Source organism: Tympanuchus pallidicinctus, unplaced genomic scaffold, assembly GCF_026119805.1.
Source record: "Tympanuchus pallidicinctus isolate F22 unplaced genomic scaffold, pur_lepc_1.0 scaffold12, whole genome shotgun sequence".
Lineage (NCBI taxonomy): Eukaryota > Metazoa > Chordata > Aves > Galliformes > Phasianidae > Tympanuchus > Tympanuchus pallidicinctus.
The window spans coordinates 9,385,701-9,405,960 of record NW_026294637.1 but is presented as its reverse complement, the minus strand read 5'-3'; the positions used below and the strand labels follow the sequence as shown (position 1 = coordinate 9,405,960).

Sequence of the window (20,260 nt, the reverse complement as noted above, 5' to 3'; positions counted from 1 at the left end):
GACTTTGTTGCTAAGCTGATAACTGCAATTAAAAATTTGTACTCTTGAATGGAATTTATAAATGGTGGAATGACTTCCAAAGCCCATTCTGCCATGGCAGTGCATGCTTACCACTGACACGCTGTCAGTGTGGAACATTCATGTATTTGCAAATCTGCAAATACTGTTGCAAGGACCAAAAACAGATGGAAGCGTTTAAGAGAAAGCAAGTGGGATGAACCGTAACCAAATAGGAGTTTGCCTTTTGAAGAGAACCTTCAGGACAAGAGAGGCAGGGTGCTTTTCATGCATAAAGCAGTCTCCTGCAGATGGAAAAAAAAAGATCTGGGGGTTGCATTGATATTTTAGAGGGATGAAACATTTACAAACTCGGGCAAAGAGGGCTTTGCAAACCCAAACAGCTTTTGTTTTTTTAACAACTATACTGTGAGGAAGAATAAGTCCTGGGAACTCAGAATCAATGCTTCCATTGATTGCCCTGCAAGTTTTAATTTGCTTATTGTTTGTTTTCTTTTTGCCTTTTGCTGTGAAAGTGATCAGCTCTCTGCAGAATTTCAGACAAGAGGGCTGTTCTGCATACGCTGTCTCTCAGCTGTGTTATCATCTGTCCTCAGTGCTGGAAAACCTGGGATTGTTTCATGCCGTTTCATGCCATGCTGTGACGTCTGTTGTGACAACAGCTGAGTCAAGTTCAGAGGTAGTGCTGTCGGTTGCAGCCCCTCCTCCAAAGAGCAGCCCGATAACCTTTACACAGTACCCTGCCTCTGGCACTGGGACTGGATAGCAAAAGCCAGCTTCTAGGTGATTAGGGACGCTTAGGTTTTGTGATCCTTGGTAATAAAAACTCATGAAATTAATGCAGCTGCTCAGGGAGGAAGCTGATCTATCCTGCTTGCACTGGGCTTTGCTTGGAGGAGAAAAGACAGTGCTTGCTTCTGAAGGACAGGTTGTTGAATCTGGGTAAGCATTTTGTTTCCCGGAGCTAAATAGTGATGGATCAGATAATCATATTTTATTGAAAAACAGAGTTTTGCTGTCAGTGTTTATATGTTACAGTGTTTGATTATTTATTTATTTTTTAATCAATGTAAAACCTCAAAGTTAGAGTGGGAGAGGGACGAAGCTGTGCTGGTGGTTGATGTAAGGATCAAACAGCTCTTCTGATCCCACACGTAGCCCGAGTCAGTGTGAGCAGTCAGGTTCATAGCTGGGCTGTCAAAAGGGAGTGCTGAAAATACTCTCTCTTATTTTGCCAATTAAACTGAATGGAGCTTATTATTGGAGATTAAACAGCACTGAGGTTTTCTCCTAACTTAATCTTGGCTTTTCTGATTCCTAAAGAACTCTTACAAGGCTCTCCTGTGCCCTTTGGGTAATACAAACTCTCTTCTGCTAAGGCTGCAAGACTTAGGCTGCAGTGAGTCCGTGTGGTCTCTTGCCCTTTCTTCATGGATGACCTGCAAAGAAGAGCTATCATTCCTCTCAGGAAACTTGACACTTCTGGTCAGTGGCCCCTTGCATTTTTTCCCAGCTGGCTGGCATTCTAGGTGACTGATCACAGAAGTACTCAGTTCATCCACTTGTTCAGGATTCCCCATGCCAATGCTATTCCATTTCAGGATAAACGTACTGAGGAGGTGTGTTCTGTTGATCATATCTGAAAACAGAGCTGTGCTTCCCTGGACAAACACCTTTAGGTTCTTCCTTCTCTGTAGCTCTGTACCAGTAAGAGTAAATATGCATGTGAGATATTACCTGGGGATCATTAAATGCTTGACTACTGTTAGCTTAGTGCCATTTTAGGAGGGTCACAAGGAGCTCTAAAGTATTTCTGACCTTTTTTCAACCCCTCTCCTTTTGCAGAGAGGTGGATGTGGCTGAAGGACTTGGCATTTTTCATCAACTGAGAGGTCCCAGGCTAGCAGGTGGAATCCCTAGGAGATGCTCCTAGTGGAGGGATCTCCACAGCTTGCTCTGAAATAGTTTAGTGATTTGAATGTAAACCAACAAAACAAATCATAGAGAAAGAAAAGCATGAAAGAGGATTGACAGGGTGAGAAAGGGCTTATGGCTGTAAGCACTGCACCTCTGCTGTTGCTGGGTGCTGAAAAAGGTCCTTATATCCTTCAGAGTCTGAATCATGTTTGGGAAACCTTGACCTCTGACAGAGGAGTAAGCTGAGGCCAGTGCTAATGGTTTGTTTAAACACAAGTTCTTAAACTCTGATTAATTGATTGCTGTAACTCTGTTTGGTAACTACAGATATTTTTGTCCTATAACAGATGTCAGCAGACTGTCTGGAGGAATATGTGCGTACAAAATGTTTGCCTGTTAGTTTGCAGTTGGTTGAATAGAAAGCAAAAGCCTAAGTTCATATATCCTTAGGTCTTGTTTTTGAAACTAGTTTGAACAGAGCATTTAGCATGTGTTAACCTGGTTAAGGTGCAGGAAAGATAGTGACACATCCATAAGTGCTTTGCTCAAAGCCATGAACAACAGCAAGGTAGTCGTTTTAGGCTGTGCAGAGCAGCTTGCTTTTCCTGATGCCCTCTGAGGTCTTCTGCCTTCATCTGGGTAGGATGAGCCTTTGGGACCATGGCTGTCACATCAGTGCACCCATCTGCAGCACACAGTGCTGAAAGCTCGGATCTTTGCAGGGTTTCCTCAGGAGGATCTTCTTCCTCTTTCCAAATCATACGTGTCTTTCTAAAGGTCAGACTATCTTAAGAAACCATTGCAGACTGTTCTCAAGTGATTATACATCTTAATTCTCTAAAAATAGAAAAAAAAAAGATGTAGCTCCCAGACGTGCTGGGATGACTGGGGGGCTTTCTTAAGACGCTTTCTTAAATCGCACTCTCTCTCATCATATGAGCTTTTAATTTCTCAGTTCAGAAAAGTATGCAGCACTTCACAGCAGTGCATAGCTGGGCACTTTCAAACCCTGCTTCTTCAGACAAAATATATGAAAGATGACTGTTAACTAAACTTGGCTTAATTAAGTTGACAATTTCACAGCTCCTTTGAACAGCTCATTAACTGCAGGCTGCAGTGTCTTTGCAGCCAAAGCTCCACAATACATCATACAGTGAACCTGCTGACAGAAGGGTACAACTTCCAACACAGGCTTCAAGAAATCAGATTTATTACTGCAGTCCTGCTTCGTCTAAAAACAGTTAAGGCCTCCATTAACAGCTGCTGTAATGTAGTCCTAATTTAGTCGCAATGGTAGCTGCTGGAGGTAACAGACTAAGCTTACTGACTTCAGTTTATCTCGTTGGGTCTCTTCAGCTTGGCCTTGGAACAAGATTTCAAACTGTTTCAAAGAAGTCTGCAAACCTCTGCTGCCCATGATCCTATGCTGAAAGATGCTATTGTGAGTTATGGAGCAAGTATCTAGGGTTTTGTCTCTTGTGTTAATATTGCAATGCTCTGTTCTTAGCACTTGTGATTTCTTACTGACACGGCTAGGGTAAAGCCCTACAAAATTGCAGCAATTCTGATACTAAAGTGCTTGTGACTGTGTGGTTTATGCCACTTGAGAGTAGAAATAAAATGGTATAAGTTCTTCCACAACAGAAGATTTCCCAGTATTTTTTGACATTCTTGACATTTCTGATTTAGGCAAAGTCTTAATACAGCCGAGGCTAGGACTGAACAGAGAATGTTACCTAGCCTGAAAATGTCTGTTGAAGAAGCTGGATTTTTGATAGTACCTTATGTAGTTACAGATACACTGATAGTGGCAGAAAAAAAAAAAAGAAAAATAAAAAAATTGACCATGCTATTAAATTCTAAGATGGGTATTTGCAAACCTTTGGTAAGAAAAGGCATTTTTGGTCAGCAAAGCTGTGTATGCTAGACCAGGCAGCAGAACAAACACAACGGAGCAGTCCTTGAATCAGGACAAATAAGTGATTGTTAATGGCCTTTGTCCTCTGTTGCTGTTTTTGTGCCTTTTAGTGCAGGACATTTTGCTCACTTACTCTAAGTATGAGACTCTTCATTCTGCAATTTCATGTTATTACAGAGAAGTTGAACTCTCAATTAATTGCATTGTTTAGGAGCCAATAGACTGTTAATAATTATCTCATGAAACTGTCCTAGATTTGTGTTGAAGTATGAGACAAATGATTGCTGTGCAGAAGATTCCAATTTACCAGGTATGATTCGATGGCAATTTGAGAGTAAGACGAAAAAGGCAACCTGTGATCCAAACGTTGTGAAGCCACAGCTGCTTCTGCAGAAGGGCAACTCTGCTGGGTTGACCATGTTACTGTAGCATCTGCAGCAGTCTGTAGTTTTTCTTTAACTTGTTCAGTTCTACATAGTAGAGGTTCCTTCCTACAACCTCTTCTACAACACACAGTTTTTAAAAGCCATTCTCCTTCCTTTTACCATTCTGTTCTACCTTTGGCTGCCATTTTTATGTTTCTGTAATTTCTTTTTCACAAGCAATACACCTCATCTCACTGGAAATATCAACATCAGCTTCTCTTTCTTAGTACATCACTTTTTTTTAAGAGAAGATGCTTTAGTTGGGTTAAGGTCTTTAAGGGAGGTCTAACAGTAACACAAACGCTATCCTAGAAATTGTATGGTTTCATATTTTGTTGTTGTTGACAAAGAAGAATAACTGGTAAACAGGTCTCTCCCTGAAATTCTTTATTTTGTATACACAGTATACTGTTAATCATTTGCACCAAGGTCAATAGCCCCTGAAATGCTATTACTATAAATCAGTCTGATATTAGAGGAGTATTTTCACAGTTGTGTACGTGAAATCAGAAACTTCACCTAAAAGGCAGTAAACTCATTTCTGATCTGCCATACAATAAAAATGTTATTTTTCATCAGTTTTCAAAATTGTGGTGCTTTTCTGTGCTTAAAATATTTTCCTTGCTGACATTTTAAATTGTAGGTATGTTTTTGTGTTGTTTAACCAAAATAAGCAACATGTTGTGAGATAAAATAGTTTTTTTTCTTTTTATAGCACAAAGCTTAAATAATTAGCTGATACGTAAATTACTAGATTATAGTTTGCAGATATGAATTTTACTTATTTGAATATGAAGAGAGACTGTCATAAATGGCATTAAGCCTGGACTGGTAGTTTTGTATGATTCAGCTGGTGCTGACACATTTCGTAATACAGCTTAGACAGTTTCCCTCTATTTTTATAACCACATCACTTCAGATATTAGCTCAAAAAGGAGAATAGCTACAGACACAGTTGTGATCAAACTGAACTCTGTTCTGAAATGGAAAACGGTGATTATATGCTGGTGTCTGGGAGCTCCCTGTGGCCTAGTGACGATGGCTCACACCCTTTCCCATGTTGGACTGTAGATTGGAGATAATTACTGATGTTCCCAGACATTTCTTTCCTTGCTGGGAAATTGGTTGGTTTTTTTTCTTTTTCTTTCTTTCTTTTTTTTTTTTTTTTTGCCTTCCTAGTGATCTTGAAAGGCCTTCCCTAAGTATTGAGCCCAAGCTAGTTTTGTGGCAGCTTGCTTTCTGGCAACCACCAAGTGGGAGAAACTTCTCCTCCAGTCACTCCCTGTGACTACCATCTTTACTAGTTGTTATTTTTATGTTTTTCCTCCAACAGCCAGTTATGGTGTCACTAATGTAATTAAGTGCTATTTCATATCTTTCAAAACCTTCAGTGTTTCCTGTTCTTTTTTGCACTTGCCAAGCTGGTGGCCATTCCAGAGGTGCTGGAATGCTTCATGAGTGCCTTCTGGCTTACAGAAGCTATGTCCAATATCTCCTTCTGCAGTCTGTTTTTGGGCTGCCAACTGTTCCTCTTTGGTTTCCTGAAAATGGTGTCAATAGAATGAGGGAAGCCTGGCTGTCATCCTGATTGCACCAAGATGGGAGGAGTTTCGTGTAAGTGGAACTATGCAAGGAAATAGAGTTGTGAGACAAAGTCTCTTGCTTCTGTCTTTGTATCCATACAAAGCTCTACAAGCTGATGCTTGAAGCTTGTAGGGTTAACTGGAATGCTGTTCATACAGCCATGTTCATAGAATCATTGAGTTGGAAGGGACATTAAAGGTAACCAAGTCCAGAGCCCATCCAGCCTGACTTTGCATGTCTCCAAGGATGGGACATCCACCACCTCTCTGGGCAGCCTGTTCTAGTGCTTCATTACCCTTATAAAAACAAAACAAAACTTTTAAAATGATGTTATTAGATGGCTTCAGCTCTTTTTGTTTTCATTTTTTTATTTTCTTTTTCCTGTCAGAGATGACCTCTGTGTGATGACCTCCAGTTTTTGGTAATGCCCATACTGATAACTTTTGGTGCCATGTTAGACTCCACTGTGCGTGCAGTGTAGAGCACAGGTGAATGAACCCTGCTGGCTTGGAAAACAGAGTGCTGAACAAAATGTTCTAGCCGATCTGAAGCCAGCTAGGTGTCAGTGGCAGGAGTGGTCAGAATTGTCATTAATATGACATACAGCCAAGAACAGAAGTGACAGAAAATATTTAATAACAGAAATTAATTTAGGTGATTTTGTAATGTTGCCATAACAAGCTCTGTGAAGTTAGGCTTAGCACAAAGCCCTGGTAGTGTGCATTGGTACAGAAATTTATTTAGGCAGGAGGCAGGTTTGCGTATTATAGGGAAGCTCTTCATTGAGTCAGCAGTCATTTCTTCTACAATTCATAATCTGCCAGTTCTGTCCATGGAAAATAATCCTAAAATTTAATTATTGTGCCTATTTTATTCTTTGTTCTTTACATTTTCTTCGCCTTTTTTATAACTGCTTTCCAAAATGCCTCGCCGCCTATAAACATTAGGCTGCTACATTTTTGAAGCTCATGACAACATTGTTCCATAGATGTGCATCTGCTGGCTTTTGTGGGGTAAACACCCTCCAAGCAGAAACTAAGCAAGCTCAGTCTCTGTGGCGCACTAAGCCCTCATGTGCCTTGGGATCAAGAGTCCCCGCTCTGTTTTCATGTCACTCACATGATGCTGTTTCGCACTTGGCGTACAGCATTGGGTCAGCACTTCCTTGCTTTTTGAGAATGCTTCTCTTTTTAGAAAAAAAAAAGAAAAAGCAATTGCTTGATTCTAACTCCGCTTTGCATAATAATAGCAGCTTTTTAGGGCTAATAAGTGAGTATTTCTAAACTTTCCAGCTCCTTTCCAGGCAAAAGCTAGCAGTGTAGATTACTCAGCAGTAAAAAGAAATACAGCAACAGCAAATAAAGCACAGGAAAACAAATAGTGTTTCTTGGGAAAGGCCTTCATTATTTTTGGAGATTGATTCCTCTTTAAAAATACATTAGGCTGATCACAGTATGCCTTGGCAGAAATTTTTGGGATATGGAAGGATATTTTACTCAGTGACTTGTGGATTTGCATTGCTCAGGCAAGAAGATAAGATGGACAAATAGAAAAATGTTAACTTTGAATGATGTCTAATGGTCAGTCAAGGCTATTGTATAACTTGTCTGCTTCATGACAGATAAGCAACTGCAGTGCAAGGACTACACACATTTATTAGTTTAAAAATTCTCCTTTAGCTTTATCTAAATCGTAGGAGCTTTTTTTTTATTCCTATGACTGAATCTGTGGTAACCTCTCCTGTCCTCACGGTGCAATCAGGGTGCTACTTGAGGGGAAAGAAAAGGAAAAACAAAGGTAAGAAAAATTTTTATAAGACCTGAGAACTGTTTCCAACTTCAATACTTTGAGTGTACCTAGGCATTAGTAGGTCCTTTGACTCTATCTCCCACGGTATTCTCCTGGAGAAGCTGGCAGCTCATGGTTTGGACAGGTGTGATCTTTGCTGGGTAAAGAACTGCCTGGAGGGCAGGGCCCAGAGAGTGGTGGTGGATGGAGTTAAATCCAGCTGACATCTGGTCATGAGCGGTGTTCCCCATGGGTTGGTATTGGCACTGATCCTGTTTAAGATCTTTATTGATGATCTGGATGAGGAGATTGAATGCGTCCTCAGTAGTTAGCAGATGACACCAAGTTGGGAGGAAGTGCTGATCTACCTGAGGGTAGGAAAGCACTACAGAGGAATCTGAACAAGCTTGATTAAAGGACTGAGGCAGCTTATGTGAGGTTCAGCGTAAGCGTTGAGTCCTACACGTTGGTCACAATAACCCTTTGCAGTACTACAGGCTTGGGGCAGAGTGGCTGAAGAGCTGAGTAAAGCAAAGTCACTTTTAAAATAAAGTCAAAAACTTCAGTATTAGTCAACAGCTGGCAGAACATGAGCCATCAGTGTTCTCAGATGGCCAAGAAGGCCTATGACATCCTAGCTTGTATCAGGAATAGTGCAGCCAGCAGGAGGTGGTCATCTCTCTACTTGGCACTGGCTAGACTGCACCTCAAGTACTGGGTTCAGTTCTGGGCCTCTCACTACAAGAAAGACGTTGAGGCCCTAGAGGATGTCCATTGAAGGGCAAAAAGGCTGTGGAGGGTCTGGAGCACAAGTCATGTGGAAAGGGGGTGAGGAAACTGAGATGGTTTAGACTGGAGAAGAGGAGGCTTGGGGTGACCTCATTGCTCTCTAGAACTACCAGAAAGGAGATTGTGGTGAGGTGAGGGTTGGATTTTCTCCTGGGTAACAGCAACAGAATGAGAGGTAATGGCCTTAAGTTGCACCAGGGGAAGTTCAGGTTGAGTGTTAGGAGTATTTTCTTCTCAGAAGAAGTGATAATGCATTGGAACAGGCTGCCCAAAGGCAGTGGTGGAGTCACAATTCCCTGGACTTGTTCAAGAAGAGAGTGGATGTGGCACAGAGGGACATGGTTAGTGGCCGTGGTGGCAATGGGTTGGTGGTTGGACTAGATGATCTTAAAGGTCTTTTCCAGCCTTAATAATCCTATGATTCTATGATTTCAGATATCAAATGTCTGGCTGTATGTGTAAGTTTGGTGTGTTCTGTTCAGTTGAGTAAATTCTATTCTGTATGTGAGTTGTTGGGGAGGACATGCTGCTTTGAGGAAAACTGGTTTAGGAAAGAAAACAAATTGTGGAACTAATATAGCTGTAGTGCCATTTTGTTTGTGTTCATGTAGAGTAGCATGCAGCTTATGAAGAGATCTTTATAATTGTTTTTGATAACCAGTCCAAAAAAAATGTGGAAGGAATTAGCACTAACAAGAAACTCCATCTTGAAATGTCGACTAACAGAGATAAGGATCATCTTTTCCTGTATGTTTGTAGGGCTGATGTACAGTTCAGCGCTTGTATAACACAAATGTACAAGTGAAGTAAAAACGGTGATGATGTCAAGAACTGAATTCTCTGTTCATTCGCTCTCTACAGTGACGTGCTTCTCTTAAGACTTAAACTCATTTACACATGAGGAGAGAGCAAGAGTTGTATGTTGAATTAGAAATAGTTTAGTTTAGAAATAAATGGTTTGTTCTTCTGCTGGCATAATCAGTGACAGTGCCAGGTTTTAGTGTTTCAGTTATGTATATTGAAAGAGAGAATTGGCACTAAAGTTATCAGACTGCAGTTATCAACTCGAGGTTTAAAAAAAAAAAATAAAAATCAATCAATCTTATAATATCCAAAAGAGCATATTGCTCATTTCTGTATGCATGGCTGTTTTTATAATCAAATGCAATTTTAATCCCTGATGTCTTAATGTTTAAAAAAAAAAAAAAAAAGGAGATGAAAGAATCAAGACAATCTATGCTTGCTGTGTTGTTTTCTGCATCTGATTTTGCAACCGCAATCTTCAGTAAATGGCGTTGCTCTCCCTGTGGTTGCCCAACTGACGTCAGTGGTGGCACCGCAGGGGGTGGACAGCAGTGGAGCCCTCCCATGGAAGGACACATGATGCTGAGGACAGCTGGAGGCTTGCCAGACAGCTTTGCACTCTCTCATAGAAAATGACTTTCTTAACCTGTTGCGTTAAGCCTGAGAGAAATGAACCGATCTACCAGAATAAAGTATATCCTGATATTTGAAACCAAAATATTTTTGGTGGTTGCTGAATTGAGTATCTCTCAAGAAGCTTGATATGCTAAACCAGAACTAGATAAAATGCTCTGACTGCTATTCCTGCAAAACCAAAACCAGGGGGCAGTTAACCCCAACCCTAAACAGCAGGCTTTGCAATGTTGCTGTTTGATGCTGGATGCAGCAATCCCTTGTGCTTCTCTGGGGCTCAGCTGGCCCCAGCATGGGCTGGGAGCCCCAGCACAGTGATTCCAGGGTAGCCCCAATGCTTGAAGTGATAGGTCTAGCAGTTAGGAAATAAACAGCAGTTACAAAATGATTAAAGTCCTTGGGTTTTCTTTAATAAGATCTTGGACTGTAAGTGAAGGAATCATCTGAAATAGGTCTTGATATTAAGATATGCAAAAGTATGGTCTACGCTGAAACTTGAGTTCTTGGAACAATTACTTTCTTTCCTGCCTGAAAGAGCTGTGTCAAGGTGTGCTCTGAGAAGGCAGTCCCTGATGGCTGGCTGAGGTGCCAGCAGGCCTCCTGCAGCGGAGCACTGACCTCAGAACGGCCCGGTGCCCTGGGGAGAAATGGTATTTATTTAGCTTTCACATGATTAAATTGGGATTAAGTTGGATATGTAAAAGACTGTCCTGTACCTCATGCTCTCAGCTCAGATATTAAGTAACTGTTTCCTAGGATGTAGAATGAAATGTTGACAGGGGCCAAAGCACCTTGTTCTTTTGTTTCCAGGGAAGCGAGATCCAGATGTAGAGAGTGTTGTTCTTGGGAGCTGCTTTGTACAGCTTCATCCTTCCTCAGCTGAGCCAGTAAAGAAATCTGAGGGTAACTAAAGGGCAGAGGTACAGCAGTAATATGCAGAGGAACATGGCTCCCCAGGGAGGTGGTTGAGTCACCATCCCTGGATGTGTTTAAAATTTGCTTGGATGTGGTGCTCAGGGACATGATTTAGCAGTGGGTTGTTAGAGTTAGGGTAGTTTGGTAAGGTTGTGGTTGGACTTGATGATCTTTAAGGTCTTTTCCAACCTGAGCAATTGTATGATTTTGTGATTCTACGAAATGACCAGGCCATCCTGGGTAATGGAAATTGGAGAACTGTGAAAACACGGGGACTTATTGGTGCAACATGCTGTGGGAATAGAAGCGCGCCATTTCCAGTACTTCAGGGAGGTAAGTTGGAGCTAGCTTTGATACTCACTGCCTGAGTCCTGCTATGTAGGCCTCCACACAACAAGTTGAGGAGATCACACCTTGGATGAGGTTGGGCAGGTGCCCAGAGCCCCTTCTGTTCGGTGCAGCCTGGCCAAGGGCTCTGACCATGGCATTGGATTGTCCCTGGCAGCACGGGAGGAGGCACGGCCCTGCAGGGCCTGCCAGGAGCTCACTGAATCCCAGTGCCTGGGGAGTACAGCATGCCGGAATCCTGTCAGCAGGCCTGTGAGAGTCTTTTCTATGTTTCATCTTGTGAAGAAGGGTAAATTGTCTCATGTGCTGGGCAGCAGCAGTCTAGGGTGCACCAGGGCAGGCTTAGGTTCTTCAGAAAGTTGCATCTCTTCTTCCACATCTCTTGTCTCTTTGATTGCTCTTGTATAACTTTGACACGCCTCAGTGCCTGCAGCAGTGTGTGCAAATGGTGAACAGAGGCTGGCAGAAAACAAGCAGGGCGGGCGGCTGTCCCACAGTGGAATTGTTTCCAGAAGTGACTCTGTAAAAATGACAGCAGGAGGTTCTTACACTTGTTCTTTCAATCACTTTCAGATAAAACTCTGCTTGGTTTACAAGTCACAAGGTGATTTTTCTAACAGTCAGTATTTCAAACTCTCACATTTGGGTTTGACAATCAAGCTGTTTTCTGTCTGAATCTTACTTCATTGCCAGTAATAAAAATTCCAGCTCACTCAGCCATGGTAATATTGGTTTTGCAGAGCTAACAGTAGTAAAAGCTTGTTTTTGTCAGCAAAGTTAACAAGATTAAGTCTCAAAGAAATGCCACCAAGACAACTGATGTATAGGAAAGTGCTTTCTTTTGTTGGTGACTCGGACCAAGCTCTACTGAAACGACAAGGAGCTTGTTTCAGCAGCACCAGGTTTTGCTCATTGTCTTGCCTAGGCAAAGGAAAAAAGATCTCACTTCAGAAGTGTCGAGGTTTATGCATCTTGCTCTGTCTCACTGACTACTGCAACATGATTATTCCTGGCTATAGGACACACTTCCTCTCTTTCCTTGGTTTATTGCCAGTATTTGAATCTCGGAAATTAAATCATATGTTATCATCAAGCAGATTTTTTTTTTTCACATGGAATTTTGAAAACTCTAATTAATTGCTGATGGGATCCATTCTTCTTCTTTGTCCTCCGTTTCTTATTATTTCCTTACTTCACTGGTGTCTGGCAATTTCTGTTTTTATTTAATCCTTCATAGAGTTGACAACTTCATTTTGAAAAAGAAGGAAATGATACCTTAAAAGAAAATGCCAAATATATCTGCTTAATTGTCATCTGTTTACTCTGCAGTCTGACGGCAGAACTATCTGTCTTCCCAGCCTCCTGCTGATTGTCATTTTCTTGCTGTCACAAAGATTATCAACTTACAAATGCCCTGTGAAGTCGGAATGCTATTTCACAATCCTGTGCTCATTAGTCCTGTTAGCAAGTATCCTGTTATCTTCTTTCCTTTCACCCTTAGCTTTCAGATGTGAACATGACAAGTATTTTATAGGACCATAAAGTTAAAATTCACAGTTTGGGGCAGTGTCTTTTGAAGATAGAGAAAAACCATATCAGTTGAGGAAATGTTGCCACAGAAAAGGGATGTGGTCCCCCTTTGATATGCCTCGATCTTCTGTTCAGAGGAGTTGCGGCTAGGCTTTTCCAGCTGCTGTCAGAGATGTCTCTTGGCTGTTCAGTTGCAGCACTTGCTTGTGGTGCTACAGAATGTGTGGGAATTGAGTATGCCAGCCTAGGCAAGAGCAGAGCGTGTGCAGTCTGTCTTGTATTCTGCAAACTACATTGTCGACATTGAAATCTGTGGTATCCTTATTGAGAAAGTAAAATGTAGCTCTGGTTTTGGTGGACCTGCTGCTTGGTCACTTGTAGCATAGTCCCATGAGTATCTTATGGAAAATGAGCGGTGTCTTGGTTTGCTTTTCCTGACTGATTCGTTTTCCATTTAACCAAATGCAAAGGGACTTTTCTAACAACTAAATCACAGAATATCCTGAGTTGGAAGGGATTCAATCATAGAGTCCAACTCCTGGCTCCATACATGATCACCCAAACTTCAAACCTTATGTCTGAGAGCATTGTCCAAATGCTCCTTGAACTCTGCAGGCTTGGGGACATGCCCACTACCCTGGAAAACCTGTTTCAGTGCCCAAATATAGTGTGCCTTGTGCTGGAGTATATGGAGAGCAGGTAGGAGATCGAGATGTGGGGGGGGAAAAAATCTGATGCTGCTGATTTGGGTGGGAGCAAGATCGTGTCTGGTGTCTGGCTAGTGGATGGCTGTGCATTTTGCAGTCTCCTCAGAAACCAATGAAGGCTCCTCTGGTGGGGCATGTTTCAGTGGCTCTCAGGTATTTGTTGTGTGGAGTGCCTGAACTCTTCAGTCTCAAACCTTGTTAGAAGATAGACACCCACGTCTTGTTTTGGAGTCAATGTACTCATTAATTAGAAATTCAAGTGAGCGTTGAACTGCTCCCAGCAGATTATTTCTGCTGTGATCTGCCTTCTTCCCAATACGTTAGTTCTGCTAAGAACCTGTGTCACCTCCTGCTGGAGTTCATGTCCTGCCTTCACAGACTGCTCATTCTGCTTACTGCAAGAGGACCATGTCTGGTGGGCAGCACTGCTCACAGTGAGGAGCCCCATGCTGGGCCCGTGTTGGAGTTGCTTCCCAGCTATCGACTGCAGGGTCCGGCCTGTCTCTCCCCATTTGGGGCAGGAAGCATCATTCGGAGGTTATTTTGCCTATGAAGTTTGTACTGGGGAGGCTGTTAGTCCTTGCTGTTGATTCTAAGCCCTGAGCAGATCAATAGCGAACGCAGGAACATAAACAAAACCAAATTAGACACTGCCAGTTTGAGGTTTCCCCCTCTGTGGGGCCCTTGTGGTTCATGGGCTCAAGCTGTGAATCAAGGCGACTGTGTTGCCACAGTGATCTCTTAACCAATGGCAAGTGTTTCGTTCCTTGGGTTCAGCATGGCGATTTCATTAAGTTCAGCACAGGAACGTGATTTACTGCGATCTTTTTGGCACCACTCGTTTTTCTTGTGGAGTTATCGACTCAAAGGCTCCAGTGTCCAGGTTCTGTGGGAGGTTTGGGTCTTTTTCTTTCTCTTCCTTGCACCAAACGTATTTGTGTGCCAGGTGTAAAGTTTTGGGGTAGCTAGTGTGATTTTTCTCTTGAGAAGCTTATACAAAACAGATTTTGCTCTTATCATTTTATAGCTTCTGTCGGTTACACACAGAGCCCCTTTCAGTTTATATTTGCCCTATGCCTCACAGCAAAGATTATTTCTTTCTTCCGTCTTCTTTCCCTAATCTGTTTGTTTGTTCCTATATATTTCTGCCATAGTTTAACTAAAGCTGGGAGTTCAGTGCAGCTTTGTGGCTTAGACTGCTTTGTGCTTCTGTGCAAACTGCCCCTTCGTGACACTCAGTTTACTGATACCCTTCCTTTGGAAAGTGGACAGACACTATTTGCAAGAATTTTAGAGCTGCAGGAGGGGATACCTGTTGCTCTTCTTCCTAAATCATTACAGAAGACTACTCCTGCTGAAAATCTGCAGGCTCCCATAAATCACCAGGGTGAAAAAAATCTTATTTTAATATGCATAGTGATATGCATCTCTTCTGATCAAGGTCCTGGTTCTTTTGTTTTGTTTTCTTACTGAGTTAAAACATGAGTACCCAGTGTTGATTTTGGAGATAACATTTTCTGGGTAGAACAGCAGAGTGCCACTTGTGATGATCCGTACCAGTGTACAAATACTCTGAATGCCTTGGCTCTTCCTTCTGATGCATCTATGCTTTCAGTATTATTCAAACATAGAGAAGTTAATAAAAATGGACAACATAGATACATCTTCAGTTTTTTACTATACATTTTTAGGTAGCTCTAGGCATATACTGCAAATGAGTTGTGGTAGACTTTCAACTGTTCTGTCAGCTAGGGCCACTTGCAGCAGAGGGGAGGAAGGCTGCCAGGCACCTACTGCTTTAGCTGCCATGGAGAGCAATTCATAGGCCAAATGATGGTAGGTTTGAGGTATTAGAAGATGAGTTTATTAAATTAAGCTTCTGTAGTGTTTCTAGTCAGGGACGTGAACGTGGCTCTTGAGCTATTTGGAAAAAGAAAAAGAGAAGGAATAGTTAGTAGTAAACCAAATAAATAAATAAAGTCAGCAATTTGGACATGAAAAGCTGTTTTCTGGCCTTTGCAACCTGGGTAAACTTTTGTGGGTTGAGTGTTCTTGTTTGTACATGAGGCTGATTATTGTGAGCCCTCTACCCAAGATTGCTGGGCTGTGTCAATCACATAGGGATCTAACAAAAAAATGGCATTCTGCAGCCAAATCCAGTTTCTGATGACTCAGTTGGTAGGGTGTGCAGCCAAGATATGTGCCCTTCAGTGACATGAAAACCACAGTCGCTTGTGGAATATAGGGTTCTTTTCCTTTCCATAAAGCAAGTGGAGCAAAAGAGTTTGCAAATATGGCATATTTTCTAGATAATAAACTTGAGTTTTAGGGCACGCCATGAAAAAGGATCACTTTAAAGAAATGTCACTAAGAAAAATAAAGCAATTTTTTAAGTGCATCAAGTTGGGTCAAGTTCTTACATACACAGAGAAGGGATGCAAAGTGCCAGCATGTTTTGGTTTAGTAAGAAACTGGCTTAGGAAAAAAGTTAACTTGTAGGAAAAAGGAAGGCAAAAGAAGGCAAGGCTGTGAAATCTGTTTGTTCTGTCTTAAAGTCGTTCAAAACTTACTCTTAACATAAACCAAATTTTGTGTTGAAACTATTGTAGTGAGAATAAGAAATGGTAAGCTGACATTTCTTCTGAGCAGAATATAATTTTATTTTATAGCAGGTCTGAGATTTAAAGCAAAACGAACTTATATCTCCTATGCCTGAATATTTTTTTCACTATCATTTGATACCAAAAAGATTTAAATCATAAAATAGTACCTGGATAATCTCCTCCTCCAGATAACCTTTAGAAAAGCAGCAGCATGAATGGGCTGGGAAGGAGCAACCCAAAGCGGGACAGCCAGGAGAGAATGTGTAAGGGGAGGGAGCTGAGCATGCCCTGGGTCTGCACGTCACCATGCAGGTGCTGAACTGCATGTTGACTGCAGAGAACTCCAATTTATCCCACAGAAGTGTGCCAGTAGACTTGGGAGCACTGTCTGATGCAACATGAAATAAGTGACGCTCAGACCTTTCCCTCTGCAAGCAAAATCAGTAGATTGGATGGGTATGCCAGGAATGAGCCTACTTGGATGTGTCGTCGTCTTCAGCAGACAGACATCATTCAGTCATTGGTTGGAGGTGCTCTGTGCTGCAAAGGAGAGGCTCAGCAGTTGATAAAGTGGGACTGCAGTTGTAATGAAGCTACTTTTTACATTTTTAGATTAAAAAAAATAAGTTTAAATAAGTTTCTCCAGAGAAATAGCATCTGTCTCTGCTGATAAGGAGAAACGTAATTTTAATCTGTGGTAATTCTAATCCATGCATGGACAATAGTATTTAGAGATGGAAAAAATTAAGTTTTTGGGAGGAGCACAAAGGTACCAAACCTTTGGCATCTCAGTAGAACCCTGAGACAGCTGGAGTCTTTTCATTTATTTTTATCTGTGTTAGAGGTATATTCTTAAACCCTGTGTTATTTTCCTTTAGGGGAAAAAAAAAAAAAGAAAGAAAGAAAGAAAGAAGGAATTCTTCTTTAAGGACTGTGAAATCAGAAACAGAAGCTCATGCTACCTGGCCGAGTAGAACATTTCTGAAGCTTTTTTTGTTGTGTTTCTGTCGTCTTCCCCCATCTCCTATTGCATGTTTTCTGTTGTATAATTGTACATATTTCTACTCAAAGCCAGGCAGCTTCTCAGCAAAAATTGGACTGACTGAGCGTCTTAGTTTCTTAAAACAGTACATTCTGGCATAACTTTTTTCTTACTTGTCTTCTGAGCTGTCAGCAAGGGAGATTTAAGAACTTCCAGCGGAGGTTTAAATGTCTGGCTTTCTGAAAACATTGCAGCTCACCAGTTGTGTATGTAATTTAGGACTTGCTGGTGCTCTGTAACAAAATCTTAGACTATTTATTTCCCTCTTTCTAACATTAAAAGAATATTTTTGAGCATGGAACTGTAACATCTTTATATACAAAGCTCTGAAATTTATAGTAATTTGTGGAGTTCGTTAGCTACCTCCACAAGTCTTATGGAGACAACCAAACTGTAATTTTTAACAGCCGTGCTCTTTAAAGCATCAATTTTTAAATTCACTTTTATCTTCTGAAGTTTCTAACCATCCTGTTTATTTTAGAGCCTTCAGGGCTCTCTGCTAAGACACTATTAAAATAATAATTCTGATGGCTTGGGTATCTGGATAAGGGTTATGGCTTAAAAAAAATCCTGATTTTTAAAACAAGGGATGTTACCTAATCTTTCCCATATGGACGTTTTGAAAATGAAAAATCATTTCTTACATTGTAATTCTTCAAATGCGGGTAACAGCAAAGCTGTGAATTTGCAAAACCAGCTGAAATGAAATGACGAATCCTGGCACGCGTTGCCATTGCATTAGCTGATAGCGCCTGCACTGCTGTCCAGAACTTCGCTTTCGAAGTCTTAAATACAGGCAGCAATAAAGGCGTTATATAATGCAGTGTTAGTCAAAAGGAGCAAAGGGAAATATCCAGAAAATACTGCCTATAGGAAATGAGTTAACAAGTGAGTTTTATTTCTTAACCTATGACTTCTGACATATTTTGGTGATACCAGAATATTCTGCGCTTTATGGAACTGTGATATGGGTAATTAATGTTGTCTTCTTGTGCCTGTATTCTTTTCAAACAGAAACAACCAGACAATGATATGCTTGCTTTTCCTCATACAGTCTTTATTCACAGTACCTCCTGCTTGGCTTATGGCTTCCTGTGAGCGAAGTCTCCTTTGTGCCATGTGTCCATGGGAAGCACGCAGGCAATGCAAAGAGCGATGGGGCAGTAGCCAGTATCTTCCTGGTAGTGCTTTTGTGCAGCTCTTCTAAGCCAACCTGCTCTCCTGTCCTGTGTAAAGACTGGGGAGAATTTGCAGTGCTGCAACCAGTAGGGTTCAACTGACTTGACTTTAAATTAACCCAGGCCAAAGAAGATGTAATTCTGTAGGAATTTGTTTGATGGTGGAGTTTGTAGAGTCTCTTGCTGTAAATGTTTCCTAACACAGTACGCTAGCAAGCCGTCTTACTTCTTTATATTGTTATTTGGTCAGACTTCAAGCGTTGACTTTAATTTGCCATTCAGGGCTCTGCCTCGGGCCGCATGTGTTTGCGCTTGGCTGTGTGTGAAATCCCCAGCCCAAAGAATTTCGCTGCTCACAGGAGCAGTTCCATTAAAACAGACTAATTTGGCCCACCTTGAAGCCCTGAAACTGGTGATAACCTGTCATAGCTTGGGTCCAAGAACTTGACCGTTTGTTGTAGCTGGGGTCTGGGCTTGCCTGAAGAACCAATGGGAGCCTTTGTGGAAGAAAAACTTTGAGGGAGAATTTCTTATTGATGGTTAGCTCTCTTTACTAGTTTTGTTTGTATTAATAATGAGACTGTAAATATTTTTCTATCATATAAATGGTGTTGACTTTAGATGGGAACAAGTGGTGTTTACAGTGGGAGGAGAAAATTAACATCAGATTATTTAATCAAGGCAGAAATTGCAGCATGTTGTACATTTTGGAAGGTAAGCTGCTTGCAGAATAGGGAGAAAATGCAAAAGAATTAAAAATAATAATAATCACGTTTGTGTTGAGTTCCACTAATGCTTGAGAGTGATGTGCACAATGTAATTATAAAAGTGTGATGTTACCAGGAAACATAATTTATTACTTTTTATGGCCATCAATAAAAAAATAAAGGCCATTCTGGATGTAAATGTGCAGATACAGTGACCGCGATGTTGCAAGCCTCATACTTACAAGTAAACTGAAATGCTGGTAGACAGAAAGTTATTTTTAAAGTTCAGTAAGTTCTGTTTTTCCATTGTTTAGAAATACCCAAAGGAAATGGCTGCATATAATGGATTAACAGTTTATACATTTTCCTGTCCACAGCTGAAAAAAAATAAAATGAAATACTGGCATGTGGAATCTGAGCGCTCAGTATCCAGCTATAAATTGCACAGTCTTTAATTTGTAGTAATCATCATATCTTCTCCAAGTATTTCTAGCCTGTTCTCCTTTATGGGACTGTGGACTCCTCTTGTCAAACTGTATTGCTAACTGGTAGCAAATGGAACTGGATTTATTAAACTAACAGTTTATTAAGATGTCATTAAACTATTACAGTCAGATGCCAGATAGGGAGCAGTTAGAATTGTCTTAATATGTTTGTTGGAGCTGCGGGCTATTCTCAGCTTGGGAGCTCATTTTTATACATTCTGTATTTTGAACACCATCTGCCTCTCAGCCCTCCTTATTTTCACCCCATCCCTTTCCCCCAGACCAAATTCTCACCAACCAAAGCACCCCAGAAGGCAGCCTGCCCTTTGGCTAGCTTGCTCCTTGCTGGGACCACAGAAAATTAGAGGACTCTATAGAGTCAAAATCGGAAGGCTTTTTTTTATTATTATTAATTTTTTAAAATTGAGCTCGGAGAAGAGCCTGATTAGCATTTCAGACTTCATTTGGCTCCAGCGATTTGGGCGTGCTCCCATTGCCCTAATTAGAAGCAGCCCTGGGCGCTGGCTGCTGGGAGCAGGGAGCGATGGCCCCGCTCCTGCCTTCGTTGGGGCAGAGCCTGCTGCAGCCCGCGGAGCTCGCTGGCAAAGCAAGCCTGGTGGTGCGGTCTGCTGGAGACCATGTTGGATTTATATAATGCAATAATTGTGGAGCGAATACGGCTCGTTCCCTTTTTGCTCCTTGTTTTGAATGCTTCTCTTCAGAGTGTTTGAGCATTTTACGGAGACCTTTCGGTTGGCTGGCAAAGGCAGGACAGCATCCCTTTCTATAAATGGAATAATAATCGCTCTGTGCGCTGGCCAGCAGTGACCAACATCTGGGTCCTGGTTATCGGTTATCTTTTAATCTCA

General features: G+C 41.5%; 1 protein-coding gene and 1 long non-coding RNA gene across 5 annotated transcripts in view; both read left to right on the top strand.

Moving 5' to 3' along the window:
* Window positions 1-20,260, top strand: part of LOC128075580 (high affinity cAMP-specific and IBMX-insensitive 3',5'-cyclic phosphodiesterase 8A-like) — a 132,245-nt gene that overhangs the window by 32,018 nt on the left and 79,967 nt on the right. The gene's annotated exons all lie outside the window — the stretch shown is intronic.
* The window catches only part of LOC128075581 (uncharacterized), a 44,172-nt gene continuing 24,879 nt past the window's right edge, over window positions 968-20,260 (top strand). The window contains exons 1-3 of the long non-coding RNA XR_008203907.1: window positions 968-5,890; window positions 5,921-15,969; window positions 16,168-20,260. The exon at window positions 16,168-20,260 is cut by the window's right edge and continues 24,879 nt beyond it. This is a non-coding gene — a long non-coding RNA (uncharacterized LOC128075581). The remainder of the gene's footprint in view (window positions 5,891-5,920; window positions 15,970-16,167) is intronic.